Raw genomic sequence first — 19,925 nt, 5'->3', positions numbered from 1 at the left:
GGCTTTTGCGCTCGACCACTTTGAAGGGCCCCGTCCACTTGTCTTGCAAGGCACATGGTTCGGTGGGGGACATCACCCATACTTGTTGCCCAGGCTCGAACTCAACGGAGGAGGCATTGTGATCATACCACCTCTTCATGTCCTCCTGGCTGGCCTCGAGGTTCGCCTTGGCCATCTCTCTGAGGCGCCGGGTCTGATTGCGTAGGGCCAGGATGTATTTGAAGACGTCTGGAGGGGTCTTTAGGGGGGCCATCTCCCAACCTTCTTTTACTAGGCTGAGGGGCCCTCGCACAGGGTGTCCGTACAGGAGTTCGAAAGGGCTAAAACCGAGGGACTTCTGGGGAACTTCTCGGTAGGCGAAGAGGAGGCACGGGAGTAGTACATCCCACTGGCGACGGAGGGGCTCTTCCAATCCCCCAATCATCCCCTTGAGAGTGCGGTTAAAACGCTCCACTAGTCCGTTCCCTTGGGGGTGATAGGGGGTCGTGAATCTGTAGGTGACCCCGCATTGTTGCCAGAGGGACTTCATGTATTTGGATATAAAGTTCGTGCCTCGGTCGCTGACGACTTCTCGGGGGAAGCCTACCCGGGAGAAGATCCCCATTAGGGCCCGGCCAACCACCAGAGCTGTCACGGTCCGTAGGGGCACCGCCTCGGGGTAGCGGGTGGCATGGTCCACCAGTACTAAGATGAACCTATGTCCTTGTGCCGTGCGGGGGTCCAGGGGCCCCACAGTGTCTATCCCCACCCTCTCGAACGGGGTGGTGACCACAGGGAAGGGTTGCAGAGGGGCTTTCAGCTTCCGACCACTCTTTCCGCTGGCTTGGCATGTGGGGCAAGATCGGCAGTGGTTCAGGACGTCGTTCCTCATTTTCGGCCAGAAAAAGTGGGTCACTAGGCGGCTGTACGTTTTGTCCTGGCCCAGGTGTCCAGCCAGGGGGACATCGTGGGCCAGGTTGAGCAGAAAGTCTCTGAAGCGGAGAGGTACCACCAGTACTCGACCGGCCCCCAGCTCGGCGATACTTTGCTCGCTGTATAGCAGGTCGTTATCCCAGTAGACCCAGTGAGTTCCGGTGGAGTCCCCTGCGTTCTGGGCGCTGGCTTGTTGGCGGAGTCCCTCGAGGGAGGGACAGGTCTTTTGTTCCTGGCGGAACTGTTCTTGGGTGGGCCCCCCTTCTTGACGCCACTGAGCCAGGTCAGAAAGGTCCTGGGGTTGCGCGTCCCCTTCGGTCGTCGGGTCTGGGAGGCTGGCCTCGTCGTTGTCTTCTACTGGGACGACCGGGGGCGGAGGTGCTGGCCATTCCGGTTCTTCTGATCGAGGGACGGCACGGGCGGCCATGGACCGGGTGGTTATGCAGGCCCAGTCCGGGAGGCCCAGCATCCCCAGGTGCTCTCTTCTCTCAACGGTGGCCCACGGGGAACTCTCGAGGTCATTCCCCAGGAGGCAGTCCACGGGGGCATCGTCCCGGACCGTCACCTTCAACAGGCCGGAGACCCCCCCCCCATTCGAATGGGACGCAGGCCATTTGACACATACTTTCAGAGTTGTCTGCCGAGCGGACGGGGCAGAGAATGTTCGGCAGGATCTGCTCGGGCTTCACCAGGTGACAGCGGACGGCCGTCACACTGGCGCCCGTGTCACGCAAGGCCTCGGCTCGCTGTCCATTAATGGTCACCCACTGACCGTATTTCCTGGTGTTAGCGGGTAGGGGAGCCCGCGGGACCATGTCTCTTCCTCCTAAGCACGCCAGGACCATGGCGGCCGGTTCCCACTCTTGCTGGGCCGGCTCATACTCCTCTGGTTCCTCCGATGATCGCTCTTCCCCCAGGGCGGCGGCAGCTACCTGGCGGGGCTTGGGTGTTTGGTTCTGCGGGCAGCTCGGGTCATTGGCGTAGTGGCCGACTCGCTGGCATCGGTGGCACGTGACGTTGGCTCGGACCCCAGGACGCCACGGGGGGTTGCCCCGGCCGGCCGGAGGCGGGGTGCTGGCCACGGGTGTTGCTGGCAAGGCGTCTCTCCCTCGCCCCTGGCCCCCTCCTCCTCCCCGAGGACGGTGCTGGCCTTGGTTGCTTCTGTTCTGTTCGTGTGGCCCCCTCCGGCCCACTCGGGTGCTTTCCCATCGGTCAGCTTCGGCGGCGAGCTGCCGGGGGTCAGTCAGCTTACTGTCGAGGAGGTGCTGCCTGAGCTCGACGAAACAGTTGTTCGACAGGTGTTCCCATACCATAAGGTTAAAGAGTTGTTCGTAGGTGGTGACATGGCTCCCCTTTATCCAACCCTCGAAGGCACGGCTGAAATAGTTCACGTATTCTACCCAAGTTGTACCTGGGATCCGGGTGCAATCTCTGAACCTCTGGCGGTACATCTCGGGTGTGAGGCCGTAGCGGGTGAGGAGGGCAGCCTTCATGTGGTCGTAGGACGACATTTGGTGATCTGGGAGCTGCAGTAGGGCATCGCGACCCTCGTTGATAAACCTCCCCCAAAGTCCGGCTCCCCAATCACTCCGGTCGATCCGGTGGGAGGTCATGGCGATCTCGTAGGCTTTAAACCACTGTTGTATGTCGTCTTCTCGGACATACTCGCGGACAACATCCTTGGGGATGTGGACTTTTTTCTCGATTGGCCCCGGGGTGTGTGGTCGCTCAGGCATCCCCAGTTCTTTATTCTGTTTCCGAAGTTCTATCTCCGCTAGTTGGCGCTCGTGCTCGAGCGTTATTTTTTTCTCCTCCAGCTCTCTCTGTCTCTGCTTCTCTTCTCGTTCATCTCGGAGCCGCATATGCTCGAGGTTGAGTTTCTGTTCAGCTAACTTGAGTTCCCCATCCATCTTGAGTCGTGCCATTTCCAACTCGTGCAATCTGGTTCTTTCTCTTTCTCGGATCTCCTCCTGCGAGAGGCCCGTTCCCCGCTCCTCGGGAGCCGTGGCGTTCCCCTCTGGTGTGATGCTGCTTTGGTCGGAGGGTCCGGCGACCCCAGTTTCTGTCCACGACTCTAGGGCGTGCTTTAGATCCTCCTTGGTACTCAGGCCGGTGGTAGCAATGCCAAGTTCTATGCAGAATTGTCTCAGTTCGCGGTGGTTGTATTCTTCTAATTTATCCATTTGGAATTTCTCGGTGGAGCTGCTATCTTTGGCTGACATCGTGTTTTTGTCGTGGGGTGAGCCACTCTCTGTACGATTACGCGTTGATTCGGATCGCGCCGCTGGCCACCAATGTTAGAAAGGGTAGACGGACCGGGAGGGTCGGCCGGGGTCAGGAGGAGAGGTCTCCGGGGAGAGCCGTCTCCAGCGATCGTACAGACAAGTAACTTCCCCCCCACAGACAGATACCACACACGGATAAGGTTCAGTGTTCTTTATAAGCACTTCTTAAGGTACGGTTGAATGATACAAAGAGGTCTGGACTCAGGGGTCCCCTCGATTCAAGTCTCTCAAAGCAGGGTAAGGGGTAGCGGGACAGTCTGTCTACCAGTCGGGTAGTTCGGATGAGATGATGACGAGCTCCCAATCCTCGAGCTTGGTGGTTTAGTTGGTACGGGCCGCGGCAGCGCCAGCAGGTCCCGGGTGAGATGGTCGGTACACGGTCCGCGGCAGCGCCAGCAGGTCCCGGAAAGATGGTCGATGTACGGTCCGCGGCAGCGCCAGCAGGTCCCGGTGAGGATGGTCGTTACAACGGGCCGCGGCAGCGCCAGCAGGTCCCGACGAGGATGGTCGTTACAACGGACCGCGGCAGCGCCAGCAGGTCCCGACGAGGATGGATGTTGCAGAAGGCCGCGGCAGCGCCAGCAGGCAGGACGATGGTTCACAAGAGCGGGCTACGGCAGCGCCAGTAGTCCGTCAAGGCTGAGTTCTCTCGGTGTCTCTCGACTCCAGGATACAACTGCCTTCCTGCTCCGGAGTTGCCCCAGTTATAGGGCAGGTGCCCTTTGATGTCCGGACCCTCGCACTTGGAGGTCGGAGGGCCCGGGATGAAGGTGTCCAGACACCCAGCAGGGGTTGGAGCCAGCGCCTGGGGGAGCTGGAGGCGATCGGCACCTGGCGGGGGAAGAGCGCTTGACACTTCGTTCTCCCATTGACCTGCCAAGTGGTCCGCTCACCTCCTGGGTGGAGGGTGGTGCCGGGATGTCGGGGCCGGCCAGGCCCGGGGTTAGGGTCGGGCCGAGGCCACGCGGCCTCGTGGTGCAGGGCCCAAGATGGCGGCTTGAACCGGCCGGGGGAGCCGGCGGGGCTGGGCCCCGTGATGAGTAGAGGTCTGAGGGCAGAAGATCCGTCGGGAGACGGGGTACAGGTGCTTTTCGTGGGTTATGCCTGGTGGGCCGGAGCTCGGGCCCTGTCGTGCGGGGAGGGAGCAAGCCCTTCGTGTGGCCTGTCCAACACTAAGCCAAAGTTAAATTGGCGGTAGCATGTTTCAAAATTAATAAAGACTACGCTGTGAAGACCGAATACAGCCTGGCGTGTTTTACTGGGGATATTATACACTGCAGGGGTGGGGGAGAGAAGGTTGAAGTTGGGGTGAATTGCACAGTGTCTGCCAGCTATTTGTAAAGGCTGGTTGCAACATGGATGATGTGAACGTTGATTCAGCCCGTCCTGGACCTGAACCAGACATCATCCATGTCCTGGTAAAAGGCATCCAACCGACATGTGAACAAGCTTTTTCTGTATGTTTGAAAAGTAACATATATTTCACAGGCCATGATGCATTTAACATACTCTTGTGCACTGAAAGGATTTGAGTGCATGATTTAGTAAACATAGATGTGCCATGCCTCACACAGGCCTCTGTGGGCCTCTATTAATGTCGGTTTCTGAGCTTCATTTCGTTTGCAAATGAACAGATTTTCGATGTGCTAAATTGTCACTTATTTTCTGCAGCTCAATTTATGATAGCTGTGAAAGGACTTCTCTATTCTCATATGCATGGTGGCTAGATATCTACGTTGAGCAAGTTGGGGGTGTAATAAGAAATATAACTATTTCTTTGGGCATTCTATAAACTGAAAGGAATATTGTCTTCTGTTCAGTGTAACAAATGTAAGATCTGACTTGAAAGCGTCCTCCACTTTCTCCATAGATCTTAATGCATGACAGGGGTATGAACAATCCTAGTTATTGGGACTGGATTAGGAGACTGGCTGAGTGCGGAAAAGAAATGCTGAAAGCAGGTGGCTTCACTTAGCAAATATTGAGACAGATTATTAGACCAAGGTGTAAACTAGAAAAAAGTAATAAAGTTAAGGAATTATACTAAAAGGTTACAGATTTGTGATGAACAATGTTTGGGGTGTATCTAGCTTTCATCAGTATTTTATTTTTGACTGCTGAGATGTTTATTGTGCTGATACTGCTTGTGCACCTGATTTACATGAGAATAGGATCTAATATATTTAATTATAGCAAATAATACTATTACTTGTTTGTGTGTAGTAATTCTGGGGTTCGTCGGGGCTCTGGTTTAGCACCTACAGATGTAACATAATGTCTCACAGGCTGAAGTTCAACACAGTGGGTGGGAAAGAGACATCTGCCACTTTTCCTTTCTTGGAAACATCTTATTTTCATTTTGGGGATCAGGAAATCTAACACATGCAATCCCCAAAATTAGAGGGTAACATGACACGCCCAGGCAACCTACCTGCTTATTTCTAAAATAGTATGTCTAGGATGCTGCTAGTTCTCAACTGACTTGCTACCCAAGTACAGTGCTTGCAGCTTTCAGTGGAGGGAATAATATGCATGACATCTACCGAGGGCTGTGGAAACAGCAGGGAAACAAATGAGTTGGCAGTGCCAAGTTACGGCAATGCCACAGTACTTAATACATGCCAGAGGTTGAAGGCGGTGGACACCAGCACTTATTTTCAGGGACCTGGACCTATTTTTCCTCAGCAGATTTTGACACAAAGCAAGCTAGAGAAAGGCAGAAAATAGAGAAAGGAGGAGGAAAAGAAAGATAACAAAGCAGTAAAAAGGGAAGAAAAAGAGATAGATTAAAAAGAACCTGCAAAAGTAGGATAAAAAGTCAGGAACTATAGGTGGCAGAAAGAGTACATGAAGTGGAAATAACACTAGGCAACCCTAATATTTTGCATCTGAGCTTTGGAAAGTGACGGAGGCGGACTCCTAAGGAAAACAGTGGGTCTCCACACTTACCTTTTTTCTTAAAACTTAAGCAGAGTCCATCTAGAGGCTATTTGCACATTTTGGAGACCCAGATCGCACAATTGCTTCATCACCATCACTCAAACCACCCCGACCGCCATGGAAGCGGAAAACCACCGCCTGCCTGTTCTGTGGAAAAACCGGCAGCCAAATTTGGATTAACTGCCAAAAAACATTGACCGCAGCGGAACGGGGCCAAGAAAAACCGCCTGTAGCGGGCAGAGATGGCCAAAATCTGTCCTCGGCGGTCGGATTCACAGCGGAAAAGCACCAACCTGCCGCAAGTATAGCGGAGACACCGCACGGGAAATTAGGATATCCCCGATGGTCCCGCGGTACGTTCCGCTGTTTCCGACCGCCGCGGTCGCAAACAGGGATGAATGGGAGAGCCAGCGGAAGAGCTGCAGCATAGCCACTAATGCGGACGATCCGTGAAAAATATGGCGGACAAATGAAAAAACCCACAATAAGGCCAGAAAGTACACACAGCAAACTAGCCATGCCCCCCAAAAACACAAAACACACCCCAATGACACAACCACATGGCAAAAAGAAAAATACAATTCCCAGGACGACACACACAACACACCTGACAGCAATACCCCACTTGGACACACCCACATAGCTGAGTATAAAACCAGCCCCTTCCCTGACCACAATCCTTTGCAACACTCCAGAAGAGAAGGACAATCACCAGATCAGAGAGGAGAGGCAAAAGAATGCAGCACATACACATCACCACCACCATCACTACCACACCTGCACTACTAACTTCCTGCACATCACACACCATACACATCACAACCACACCCACCACTCACACCCCTGCATCCACAACCACTTTCCACACCACACACCATGTCAACACATAAAATACCCAAATTCACAGAAAGTGAGTTGACAGTCATGGTAAATGAGATAGTCACCACAACTGTTTGGTAGCCCTTTAGCCACATGGACACAAATGTGGGCAAGGATAGTCGAAAGGGTCAATGCAGTAGGGACCACCCCGTGATCCAAAAAGGAGATCATGAAGTGGTGGCATGAACTGAAGAGGGTTGTCAAAGAGAGGAGAAGCAAGAAGCGTGAGCTGGCTGAGAGGACTGGCGGTGGCCCTCCCATTCCACCAAAACCATTCACACCATCGGAGGAGAAGGTGCTTGCCATACTGCATCCAGAGAGCCTCACAGGAGTACCTGGGGGAGTGGAGGCTGGTAAGTACAAACAAATGACTACCACCACACTGCTATGTACTGTCTTGCACAACTACAAAGCTACACCACCTAGGACAAATTCCATTAATTTGCACCACACACCCACAAAAACATGTCTCACAGATCCAACATTCACTCACTCCCATTCACCCCAAACGTAGCTAGCAACATTATACCATGGGGGCATGTGTACAGACAGCCAGCACTACAACTCCCACCAGGCTCCCTTGTCCCACAGCATCAGCAAGATGGAGGGCTCCCCCACCCCACCCAGAAGCATGTGTCAGCCATTACATTACCCTCATCAAACTAACATGTGGGTAGCCATCTTCCCTGGGAGGGTGTTTGGGGGTGAGAGGCCTGTACCACTACTCCCACCATGCCCCCTGTCCCACACCTCAGCAGGATGGAGCACTCCCCCACCCAGAAGCAGTTGGAAGCCATTGCAGTACACCTAACAAACTTACAGGTAGGTAGCCATCTTCACAGTGAGGGTGTTTGTGGTTGGGAGGCCTGTACCACTACTCCCACCATGCCCCCTGGTCCACACCTCAGCAGGATGGAGCACTCCCCTCCCCAGAAGCAGTTGGAAGCCATTACAGTACACCAAACAAACGTACAGGTAGGTAGCCATCTTCCCTGGGAGGGTGTTTGGGGGTGGGAGGCCTGTACCACTACTCCCACCATGCACCCTGTCCCACAGCCTAGCAAGATGGAGCGCCCCCACCCCACCCAGCAGCATGTGTCAGCCATTACATTACCCTCAACAAACTAACAGGTCGGTAGCCATCTTTCCTGGGAGGGTGTTTGTGGGTGGTAGGCCTGTACCACTACTCCCACCATGCCCCCTGTCCCACACCTGAGCAGGATGGAGCACTCCCCCACCCAGAAGCAGTTGGAAGTCATTGCAGTACGCCTAACAAACTAACAGGTAGGTAGCCATCTTTCCTGGGAGGGTGTTTGTGGGTGGGAGGCCTGTACCACTACTCCGACGATGCCCCCTGTCCCACACCTGAGCAGGATGGAGCACTCCCCTACCCAGAAGCAGTTGGAAGCCATTGCAGTACACCTACCAACTTACAGTTAGGTAACCATCTTCACAGTGAGGGTGTTTGTGGGTCTGAGGCCTGTACCACTACTCCCACCATGCCCCCTGGCCCACTCCTCAGCAGGATGGAGCACTACCCCACCCAGAAGCACGAGGCATCCATTGCAGTACACCTAACAAACTTACAGGTAGGTAGCCATCTTCTATGGGAGGGTGTTTGGGGTGGGAGGCCTGTACCACTACTCCCACCATGCCCTTTGTCCCACACCTGAGCAGGATGGAGCACTCCCCCACCCAGAAGCAGTTGGAAGCCATTGCAGTACACCTAACAAACCTACAGGTAGGTAGCCATCTTCACAGTGAGGGTGTTTGTGGGTGGGAGGCCTGTACAACTACTCCCACCATGTCCTCTGGCCCACACCTCAGCAGGATGGAGCACTACCCCACCCAGAAGCATGTGTCATCAATTGCAGTACACCTAGCAAACTTACAGGTAGGTAGCCATCTTCCCTGGGAGGGTGTTTGTGGGTGGGCGGCCTGTACCACTACTCCCACCATGCCCCCTGTCCCACACCTGAGCAGGATGGAGCACTCCCCCACCCAGAAGCAGTTGGAAGCCATTGCAGTACACCTAACAAACTTACAGGTAGGTAGCCATCTTCACAGTGAGGGTGATTGTGGGTGGGAGGCCTGTGCCACGACTCCCACCATGCCCCCTGGCCCATACCTCAGCAGGATGGAGCAGTACCACACCCAGAAGCATGTGGCATCCATTGCATTGTTCACCTCCACCCAACAGGTAGGTAGCCATCTTTCCTGGGGGGGTGTCTGGGGGTGGGAGGCCTGTACCACTACTCCCGCCATGCACCCTTGTCCCCCAGTACAGCAAGATGGAGCTCTCCATACCACCCAGATGCATGTGGCATCTAATGGCCCACCGCAAACAAACTAACAGGTAGGTAGACATATTATTCTGTCTTAGGACCCCACTGAGCAGGATGTAAGCCTCCACCATGCACACACAGATGTGTCACATAACAAAGCCAAATGTGAGCACATAACAGGTAAGTACTCAGTACGTGCACCCACCCATTCATCACAAAAGAAATGGTGCCATATGACAACACCAGCCCTCTCATTGCACAAATATGCACACCGACTCCATTGTCACGCACAGTGTGCACACAGGTAAGCAAAGGAAACTGTCACAGCTACCAAAGTGTGAAACACCAATGCACATGTACAAGAAAGTTTGGGCTCATTAATGCTCAGCACCTATTGACATGTGCAGTACCATGGGGCCAAAGCAACAAGGACCATTTGAAAATTAAGAAAGTGTGTTTGGTGGTACAAATCAAGATATGCACATGACAGGACAGAGGCATGCAGGAGATGACAATGGCCAGTTTGAGTTTGAGTTTAAAAATTCTTATATAGCGCTCTTACACCAGCGGTTTCATGGCGCTGTAACATGGCCAGTCCATGGCCAGATGTGACATCTGCCAGGTCAGACAAATCAACAAAGAGTCCTCAATGAAATAATATGTTGTGCCAGTCCCTAGATGTCAACAGGTCCCTGTAAGCACAAATTATGCACGTGGCGCATGGTATGTATTGAGACCTCACACCATGGACAAGCAATGTATGTACCACTGCATCGTGTAAGGAGGCACAGTAGTGCCCATAGAAAACAATGTGATGATCAGTCAACTGTGTAGTGTACAAACAGTGAATGACACACAGCTAACACAAAGCTTGCGGGGTGCACTACAATGACCATTTCCCATCTGACCCACAGGTGACCAAGAACTCACTGCAGAGGACAACACCAGCAACCTGCAGAGCTAGTCTCCCCCCCCCCCCCCCCCGTACATGGACTTTTGGATGTTGACTCCCGGGATTATCTGGACGATGAGCTCGGAGCCGGCCCATTTGGTGTGCCAGGGAAGGGAGCAACAGGTCCCAGGACACCATCGTCCCCCCCCACCACATCTGCTGCAATACAAACGCCTCTGCAGACCCCTGCTGTAACGGCCTGTGCTTCCTCCACCACCACCAGCGCTGCCTGCAACACTCCCTCTGTCCCAGAGGATGACCACCCCACACCATCGACAGAGGAGGGGATGGAAAGGATGTGGGTGCCCACAGTAGTGAGGCAACAGGTCCGTGGCAACAGTGTAGGTGGGAGGGGCAGGGTCACCCACAGACACCAAGAGGCTGGGACCCAATCCTTGGACCACATCACCAGAGTCCTTGGGGCGTATGAACAGGGACGAACGTGCCGGTCGGACAAACTGTTACGCGAGCTCATCCTGCGGATGAGGTCCATCGACACCCGCATGGGACAAATTGCGGACCTCTTGGGCCAGCAAGTGGCGGTACTGAGGGACCAGCCTGTGCCACAACCAACACCTCCACCTCCCTCTGGTGGGCCGCAGGATGACAGTTCACCATCCTCCCCTGTGCCCACAGAGAGGGGTGAGTCCTCAGACCCCACTGGCCCTGCAGCAGGGCCCCCCCTGCCAAGCGACGAAGGGGCCGCCCGAAGAAAACCCTGGGAGTATCTGGATACAAAGCACATGCCAAACACCAGTCATGGAGCCAGCCCTGATGGCAACCCACTTCACCACTGCATTGACTTTCTGGACTGTCCTTCCCCACACTGCCTTGTGAATGGCATCTGTCTGTTGGACTGGGTCACCACATCAATGTGGTGACTACTCGATTATCTCATTTACCATAACTGTCAACTCACTGCTCCACCACCACCTCATTGTAAATGTACACCCCCTCACATGTCACCATTGTAAATAAAAAATCCTTACACACATGTTGTTGTGTCTGCTCCATCTTCATTGCAGGATGTATAGTCTTCAACATGATCACAATGTACCAGGAGTATGGACTGTATGTAGACAAGGAGAAGTTGAAGGCACCTGGGAAAACACAACAGAATAACATTCACTGGTCTGGGTGTGGCATCACAGACATCACACAACACCTACCATCAAGATGATCCAACATTGCCCAAATCGTGGTGCCTAATGTGAATGTATGGCACCCAAATCGCGGTAGCTACCGCCTGGCCCCAGCGGTGTGTCACCAGCACTCCCCATTTACACAAGTGCGGTAGTGATAGGCATGGAGACATGCCCAAATGGCGGTTGGCATGCTCCGCCCGCCCAAATCGCTTGCCTCATGTGAATGTATAACAAAAAACCAAAGGGGGTTTTGACTCTGGATCAGCATGGCTGAGTCAACTTAAATTAAATAACAACAAAAGTGCCAATGCTAATACTCAACTCCTACCTTACCCAGAGTGCATCGAAATGAAACAATGCCACCGTGACACTCTATTTCCGTTAGATTTAATCAAGAGTTAACTCGGCCAAACATATAACAATTAGCTAAATCAAAACACTTTTAATTTTTTCAGAAATGTTTTATCTCCTTGATTGGCCACACAAAAAAAGGTCATTGTTTCATTTCGATGCACTATGGGTAAGGTAGGAGTTGAGCATTAGTATTGGCACTCATGTGAATGTATGGCACCCAAATCGCGGTAGCTACCGCTTGGCCCCAGCGGTGTGTCACCAGCAATCCACAATACACAAGTGCGGTAGTGATACATATCCATGTATTGCCAAATGGCGGTTGGCATGCTCTGCCGCCCAAATTGCGGTAGATACCGCCTGTCCCTAGCGGTGTGTCACCAGCACTCCTCATTTACATAAGTGCGGTAGTGATAGGCATGGAGGCATGCCCAAATGGCGATTGGCATGCTCCGCCGCCCAAATCGCGGTGCCTCATGTGAATGTATGGCACCCAAATCGCGGTAGCTACCGCCTGTCCCCAGTGGTGTGTCACCAGCAATCCCCAATGCAGAAGTGCGGTAGTGATAGGCATGGAGACATGCCCAAATGGCGGTTGGCATGCTCCGCCGCCCAAATCGCAGTGCCTCATGTGAATGTATGGCACACAAATCGCGGTACCTACCGCCTGGCCCCAGCGGTGTGTCACTAGCACTCCCCATTTACACAAGTGCTGTAGTGATAGGCATGGAGACATGCCCAAATGGCGGTAGGCGTGCTCCGCCACCGCGGAGGCGGTTATTGGATGCATTTGAAAGATGCACCATCGCGGTAGCGCACACCGGGCCGCAGCGGTGTGTCACCGCCATGGAGCATGCCCTTACAGCCAATGGGAACCTTAATCGCGGTGGCATGATGCAATTTTGAAAATCGCGGTAGGCGTGCTCCGCCACTGCGGAGGCGATCATTGGATGCATTTGAAAGATGCACCATTGCGGTAGCGCACACCGGGGCCCAGCGGTGTGTCACCGCCATGGAGCATGCCCTTACAGCCAATGGGAACATTGCACTCCAGCTATGAGCCATCTCAGCACTATAGATTGCACACGACCGGCCTTGTGATGCAGATTTTTGATTTGTGAGATTATGTCCCTCAATGTGACATCCATGACACAGTTATCTATTCACAGGGCAGGGACATTAAGGGCTGCGCAGTCTTGGACACAGTGAGTCTACCCCCAAACACTGTTTGATATGTGATGTATGTGTCGCTCAACCCAAAAATGGACTGGAGATGTGGGCAGGCTGCATAGGGATTTCAGTGCTGGCATCCTGCATGTGTGTGAGATGTGCAGGGACTGTGTTCCCCCTCACACCTGCATGCATTTACATCAGCTTTTCCCATGTAGATGTACCATGTGAGATGTATTCTTGTCTCTGTTAGACATATCTTTGGATTTGTGATTAGTTTGTATCTTGCTGCTATACTGAGAGATGTAGGTATATAACACTGTGTCACTGATCATTTCCCCCTTGTTGGAAAACCACACTCCCACTCTGAAAGGGTGGTGGAGGTCTTCCGGACACACTGTGGTAGCTTGGCTCGAGTGGTCAGGAATCAGGCTCCGTGCTAAGCATACGACATACCCAAACAATAACCATGCGTGCATCCGTTCCAAAAACGACTCTACACCGTAAAAATTATGAAAATATCTTTCTTTATCTTCTTTTTCTCTTAGTTGCTGATTGGATAAAATAAATAACAATCACAATATACAAACTTTTTAGATAGTGCAGGTCAAATAAATACTGGCTTAATGATTCAATAAATAGGGGTGATCATAAATACTGAAGGCATAAATAAAAGTGCAATACATACAGGCAATTAAATATTCTGAGGCAATAAATACTGTAAACCAATAAATACAGTGAAGCAATAAATAGGTTAAATACAATAAATACAGTGCCCCTAATAAATACTTAAAAGCTGACAGTGACACTCATAGAATCAGATCACTTTTGAATTCCTAAGGGCTGATTTGGCCCAGGCACAGCTTGTGGGGATGTGGAAGGCTTGGGGGTGTCTACTCCCTGGCTTGGACAAGGCTGAGGCCTAAACTGAGGTAGATCAAGGGGGGAATACCAGAGACCTGGCTCTCTCCCTCCACACAACTTCTCTAGATTAGTCCCAGCTCACCCCTGGCACAGTCAGGTTGGTTCCAGCACCTCCCTAGCCCCTTAGAGCAGTCTCTCAGGTCTCCACAGGGCCTTAGGCGCCCTCTACTCCACTTACTGCCCTTTTTCTGATGCTCCGACGCCGCTGGAGTCGTGTCGACGCCGTGAGGCGGTTCCAGTTCGATGTCGGCGGCCTCGGCACAATGTCAGTTCTTTGACGACGCCGGTAGGCGGCTCCGGTCTCGATGTCAGCGGCCTCGGTTCGATCTCGACCTCCGATTCGATGGCGTCGGGCAGTCTTTACTCGATGTCGACTTCGGGCGGCTCCGGTCCGATGGCGACCTCAACTTCAATGACGTCGGCCGGCCTTGACTCGATGTCGACTTCCGGCGGCTCCGGAGTGCGATCTCCACTCCCGACCTCCGGTGCTCCTCTCCTTAGGTTTCCGGCGACTCCGGAGTGCGACCTCCACTCCCGACCTCCGGCACGATTCTCACATGTTCCGGCGACTCCGGAGTGCGATCCTCACTCCCGACCTCCGTTACACTTCACCTCGGTCTCCGACGACTCCGGAGGGCGGATTTCACTCCTCCGATGACGCCGCTCACTCGACCTCGGGTGACTTCCTCCTCGACCTCTGGTACTCCTCACGACCTCTGACGGCGCCCTCTCTCGACCTCCGGCGGCTCCGGGTACGACGTCTGCTTTTCCAGTCAGCGCCGCTTCTCCACCTCGGGCTCCAGGTCTCTGGCTACTCGACGTCGGACTCCAGGGAAACCAGTTTCCAGGTTAGGATCTTGCTGTTCTCTGTTTCTAAGGCCTGTTCCTGCTGTCCAGGTCCTTAGGATGGTTTTTCTTGCTTCTTCCCACACAGGGCTCCAGGCTGGGCTCAGTCAGTAGGGACTAGTATCAAGGGTGGGTTTATGGACCCCACTCCAGGCACAAGTTTCCACCCCTGCTGCTTAACTCCTTCCTCCTTCAGGTTTCTGCTGCTCACTCTTCACCAGTCAGGTGCCAACTGCCAGCTCCAACTGCCAACTCTCCCTCTTAGCTTCCCAACATTCTAAACCGCCTCCAACTGTCACAGGGTTCTGGAATGTTCTGGAATGTTCTGGAAGGTGCTGGTAGGTTCCAGTGGATGCTGGTGATGTCACAGGTGGCCACCATTTTGTGCTCCAGGCCCTCAGACAGAAGTTTCAGGGGTAGATAAAATGGCTCCCTGAATCTGCAGCAACACTAAAAAGTCTGGTGGTTCCCAAAAAGGAAAAATTCAAACAGGGTTTGAGGCAAAAGTGGGACAAAATAAATAATGATGAGGAGGGACCACCCAAAGGGCTGACAGGTCTAACACGCGTCCCCCCCCAGCTGAAAGTGGGGAGAGCTACCCAACCCCTTGGGAGTTCTCATCACTAAGGCGGAAATACCTTGAGAGACCGTCTGCATTGGCGTGGTCCACTCCAGGCCGATGTTCCACCTGAAAGTCCATCCCCTGTAGGGAAATAGACCACCTCAACAACTTGGGATTCTCCCCCTTCATTTGCATCAGCCAACGAAGGGGTCTGTGGTCGGTCTGAACTAGGAAGTGCGAGCCAAACAGGTATGGCCGCAACTTCTTCAGAGCCCATACCACTGCAAAGGCTTCACGCTCTATTGCACTCCACTTCTGTTCCCTGGGAAGTAGTCTCCGGGATAGGAAGACCACGGGTTGATCCAGACCCTCTTCGTTGAGCTGCGATAACACTGCCCCAATGCCATGTTCTGATGCATCTGTCTGGACAATGAACTCCTTGGAAAAGTCTGGGGCCCTTAAGACCGGGGCCTCGCACATGGCTTTCTTCAATTTCTCAAAGGCTTGCTGACAAGCCTCCGTCCAGACTACCCGTCGAGGTTGTTTCTTGGACGTGAGCTCCGTGAGGGGGGCTACGATGGTACCGTACCCCTTCACGAAGCGGCGGTAGTATCCCGTGAGGCCCAAAAATGCTCGGACCTCAGTCTGTGTCTTGGGGGGTTCCCAGGCCATGATGGCCTCGATCTTCGCCTGGAGGGGTTGCACCGCTCCCCTACCCACCAAGTGTCCAAGGTACACTACCGACCCCTGCCCGATCTGGCACTTGCTGGCCTTGATCGTCAATCCAGCTTGTCTCAGGGCCTGGAGAACAGCTTGCAGGTGACGCAAGTGATCCTCCCAGCTGTTACTGAAGACGGCTATGTCATCCAGATAAGCAGCAGAGAAACTCTCCATTCCGGTGAGGATCTGGTTTACCAGGCGCTGAAACGTGGCAGGTGCGTTCTTGAGCCCAAAGGGCATCACACAGAACTGGTAGTGGCCATTGGGCGTGGAGAAGGCTGACCTTTCCCTTGCTCCATCTGTCAAAGAGATCTGCCAGTACCCCGAAGTAAGGTCAAAGGTACTTAGATATTGGGCAGCTCCCAGCCGGTCAATCAATTCATCCGCCCTAGGGATCGGATGAGCATCAGTTTTGGTCACTGAATTCAGTCCCCGATAGTCCACACAGAACCTCAGTTCTGGTTGGGCACCCGGTGGTGCAGCTTTCGGTACTAACACCACCGGACTAGACCAGGGGCTGCTAGAAGGTTCGATCACTCCTAGCTCCAGCATCTTAGTGACTTCACTATGAATGCTGGCCTTCACCTTGTCTGACATCCGGTAGATCTTGGACTTCACAGGTGGGCTGTCTCCTGTGTCCACGTCATGGACGCACAGGTGAGTCCTACCCGGGACAAGGGAGAACAACGAGGAGTACTGCCCCAGGACCTGGCGACAGTCCTCCTGCTGTTCAGGAGTTAGAGATGGGGAGAGAATCACTCCCTCCACCGACCCATCCTTCTCTTGAGACGCAAACAGATCAGGGAGAGGCTCGCTTTCCACGTCCTCTCCTCCGTCAGTCACCATCATCAAGATGACTTCGGGCCTCTCGTGGTGGGGTTTGAGGCGGTTGGCGTGCAGCACCCGTAGGGGCTGACGAGGGGTCTTCAGGTCCACCAAGTAGGTAGCCTTACCCTTCTTCTCCAACACCTCAAAGGGTCCTGACCAGCGATCCTGGAGGGCACTAAGCTCTCCTGGTTCGATCACCCACACCTTCTGGCCAGGCTCCAACTCCACCGGGTGAGCATTGTGGTCATACCACGCCTTCATCACTGCTTGGCTGGCTTCCAAGTTGTCAGAAGCTTGCTTCCACAACTTAGCCATTTGGCTCCGGAAGGCCAGCATGTAGCTCACCACATCCTGGGGAAGCTTTCTGGGAGTTCTTTCCCATCCGTCTCTCACCAGGTTGAGAGGTCCACGTACAGGGTGCCCATACAGAAGCTCGAAGGGGCTGAAGCCCACTCCCTTCTGTGGCACTTCCCTGTAGGAAAAAAGTAAACAGGGTAGGAGGACGTCCCATTTCCTCCGCAGGCTTTCAGGCAGACTTCTGATCATGCCCTTCAAGGTTTTGTTAAACCTCTCCACCAGACCATTTGTCTGGGGGTGGTAAGGAGTGGTGAACCGGTATGTCACTCCACACTCCTTCCACATGGCCCGCATGTACGCTGACATGAAGTTGGTCCCCCTGTCGGACACAACTTCCTTGGGAAAACCCACTCGGGTAAAGATTCCCATCAGGGCCCTTGCCACAACAGGTGCTGTTATGGTCCTCAGAGGTATTGCCTCTGGGTACCGTGTGGCATGATCCACCAGAACCAGGATGAACCTGTGACCAGCTGTAGTTGGCGGATCTAATGGACCCACAATGTCGATGCCCACCCTTTCAAAGGGGGTGCTAACGACAGGAAGTGGTTCCAGGGGAGCTTTCAGCTTCACCCCTGTTTTCCCACTGGCTTGGCAAGACACACATGTCCGGCAGTAGGTATCGGACGACACTTTCATCTGAGGCCAATAAAAGTGTGGGACAAGACGGGCGAAGGTCTTGTCTTGCCCCAAGTGTCCTGCCAATGGTATCTCGTGAGCCAACTCCAGAAGGAAGGCTCGATAACGTTGAGGGACTACCAAGGCTCGTGACGATCCATGTAGGGGTGCCTTGGGTTCACTGTAGAGGAGGCCATCCTCCCAGTAAACACTGTAGTTCCCTTCAACGTTCCCTGCTGCCTGGGCTTCGGCCTGTCGCCTCAGCCCCTCAAGGGTAGGGCACTCCCTCTGGCCCTGGCAGAATTCCTCCCTGGACGGGCCTCCCTCCACGTGCCACTCGGCCGGAATGGGTAGGTCCTCCAGGTTGGTAACGTCCCCCTCCGCAGACTCCTGGTCCACCACATCCGGTGGCCTATCCGTCCTACGGGGTGGGGACGCCGAGGCAGGCTCCTCCTGTCCTCGGTTCTTCCCTTGACTGGCAGCTGGCTGGGCCTTTGTTCCAGGCTCCAGCCGAAATGAACTCCCTCTTCGGGTAGTCGCGGACCTTGTGCTAACACAGGCCCAGTCAGGTGTACCCAGCATCTCGGTGTGAGTCCGGTATTCCACCTCCTTCCAAGCGTTGTGCTCCATATCATTCCCCAGCAGACAATCGACTGGCACGGCAGGGCTTACGGCAACTCGAAGTGAACCTGCAACCCCCCCCCATTCAAAGGGAACCTCGGCCACGGGATAGTGACCTGTTCTGCCGTCAGCCATCGTGGCTGGGTGGAGTACATCGGGAATTACCTGCTCTGGAGACACCAGTTGGCTACGCACCATAGTCATACTGGCTCCCGTGTCTCTCAGAGCCTCCCCTCTTTGGCCGTTGATGGTGACCCACTGCCCATACTTTGCGGTATTTGCGGGCACCTGGATCTTAGGAACCATCTCCCGTTCTCCCAGGGACACTAAAGTGACACCCGCCCACTCCCTTCCCTTAGTTAAGGGCATCTCCTCCCCGAGCACTGCACTAGCTACTCCGGGGGTCTTTCCTCCAGTGGGAGGGGGTGGTCGTTTCTGGCACTTCGGATCTCCTTTATAGTGTCCAACGCCACCGCACTCGTAGCAATGGACAACCCTTGGCTGCTGACTCTGGCCAGGATTAGGGTTTCTGGGTGGGTTAGCCTTAGAGGTGAATCCTGTTCCCTTCCCTTGGAAGTTATTTTGGGGGCCTTTGGAGAACTCCTTTTTCTTTTCCCCTCCCTCTTTCTTCTGGGGGGCGCCCTGTCCGGCCTTTTGAGTATCCCCTCCAGTCCCCCTTGTGGACACCCGGGTACTAGCCCAAATGTCCGCCTCCTCAGCAAGCTTCCGGGGACTGGTCAGCTTGCTATCCACCAGGTGTTGCCGCAGTTCAGGGAAACATTTCTCGAGCAGGTGTTCCTTCAGTACTAGGTCAAACAACTCCTCGTAGTTCCTCACTTCACTGCCCTGAATCCAACCTTCCATTGCCTTCTTCGCATAGTCCAGGAAGTCCACCCAATTCTGCGTGCCCAGCTTGTGACTACCCCTGAACTTCTGTCTGTACTTTTCAGGTGTTAGTCCAAACTTTCTGATGAGCGCCAGTTTCATGGTGGGGTAGTGGGTCTGCTCATCCTCCTCGAGGGCCAATAAAGCATCCCTACCAGCTGGAGGCATGTACTTATACAATCCCCCTCCCCAGTACTTCTCCGGAACCCCATGGGCCCTCAGTGAGACCTCATAGGCCGCTAGCCACTTGGCGATATCGTCGCCCACTCCATAGCTAGCCACTATGTCCTTTGGCAGGTAAGGTTTGGATTCCCTGGTGATCTCTTGGGTTTGGCTGCCACCATTAGGAACAGGTTGTGCCCCGATTCTCAAGATCTGAAGATCTATTTCTTTCAGTCGTAATTCATGGGCCATCCTCTGCTCCTCCTTCTCCTTTTCCAGCCTTGCTAAGTCCCATGTGAGCTGTCTTTTCTCCCTCCGGTCTGTTAGCTCCACTTCAGACAAGCCACCGCTAGAGGCACTGCTGCCCTTCCTAGAAATGGTTCTGGGCCCTGCTGACAGGTTCCCCACCTCAGGTTGGTACATCTCAGCCCCCTCGGGGTCAGGCTCTCCATCCCTGTCTTCCTCCTCAGCCTTGCTTTCTCGGCG

The sequence above is a fragment of the Triturus cristatus genome, chromosome 1_2 (assembly GCF_964204655.1).
Source record: "Triturus cristatus chromosome 1_2, aTriCri1.1, whole genome shotgun sequence".
NCBI classification, from domain to species: domain Eukaryota; kingdom Metazoa; phylum Chordata; class Amphibia; order Caudata; family Salamandridae; genus Triturus; species Triturus cristatus.
This window is presented reverse-complemented; position numbering follows the sequence as displayed.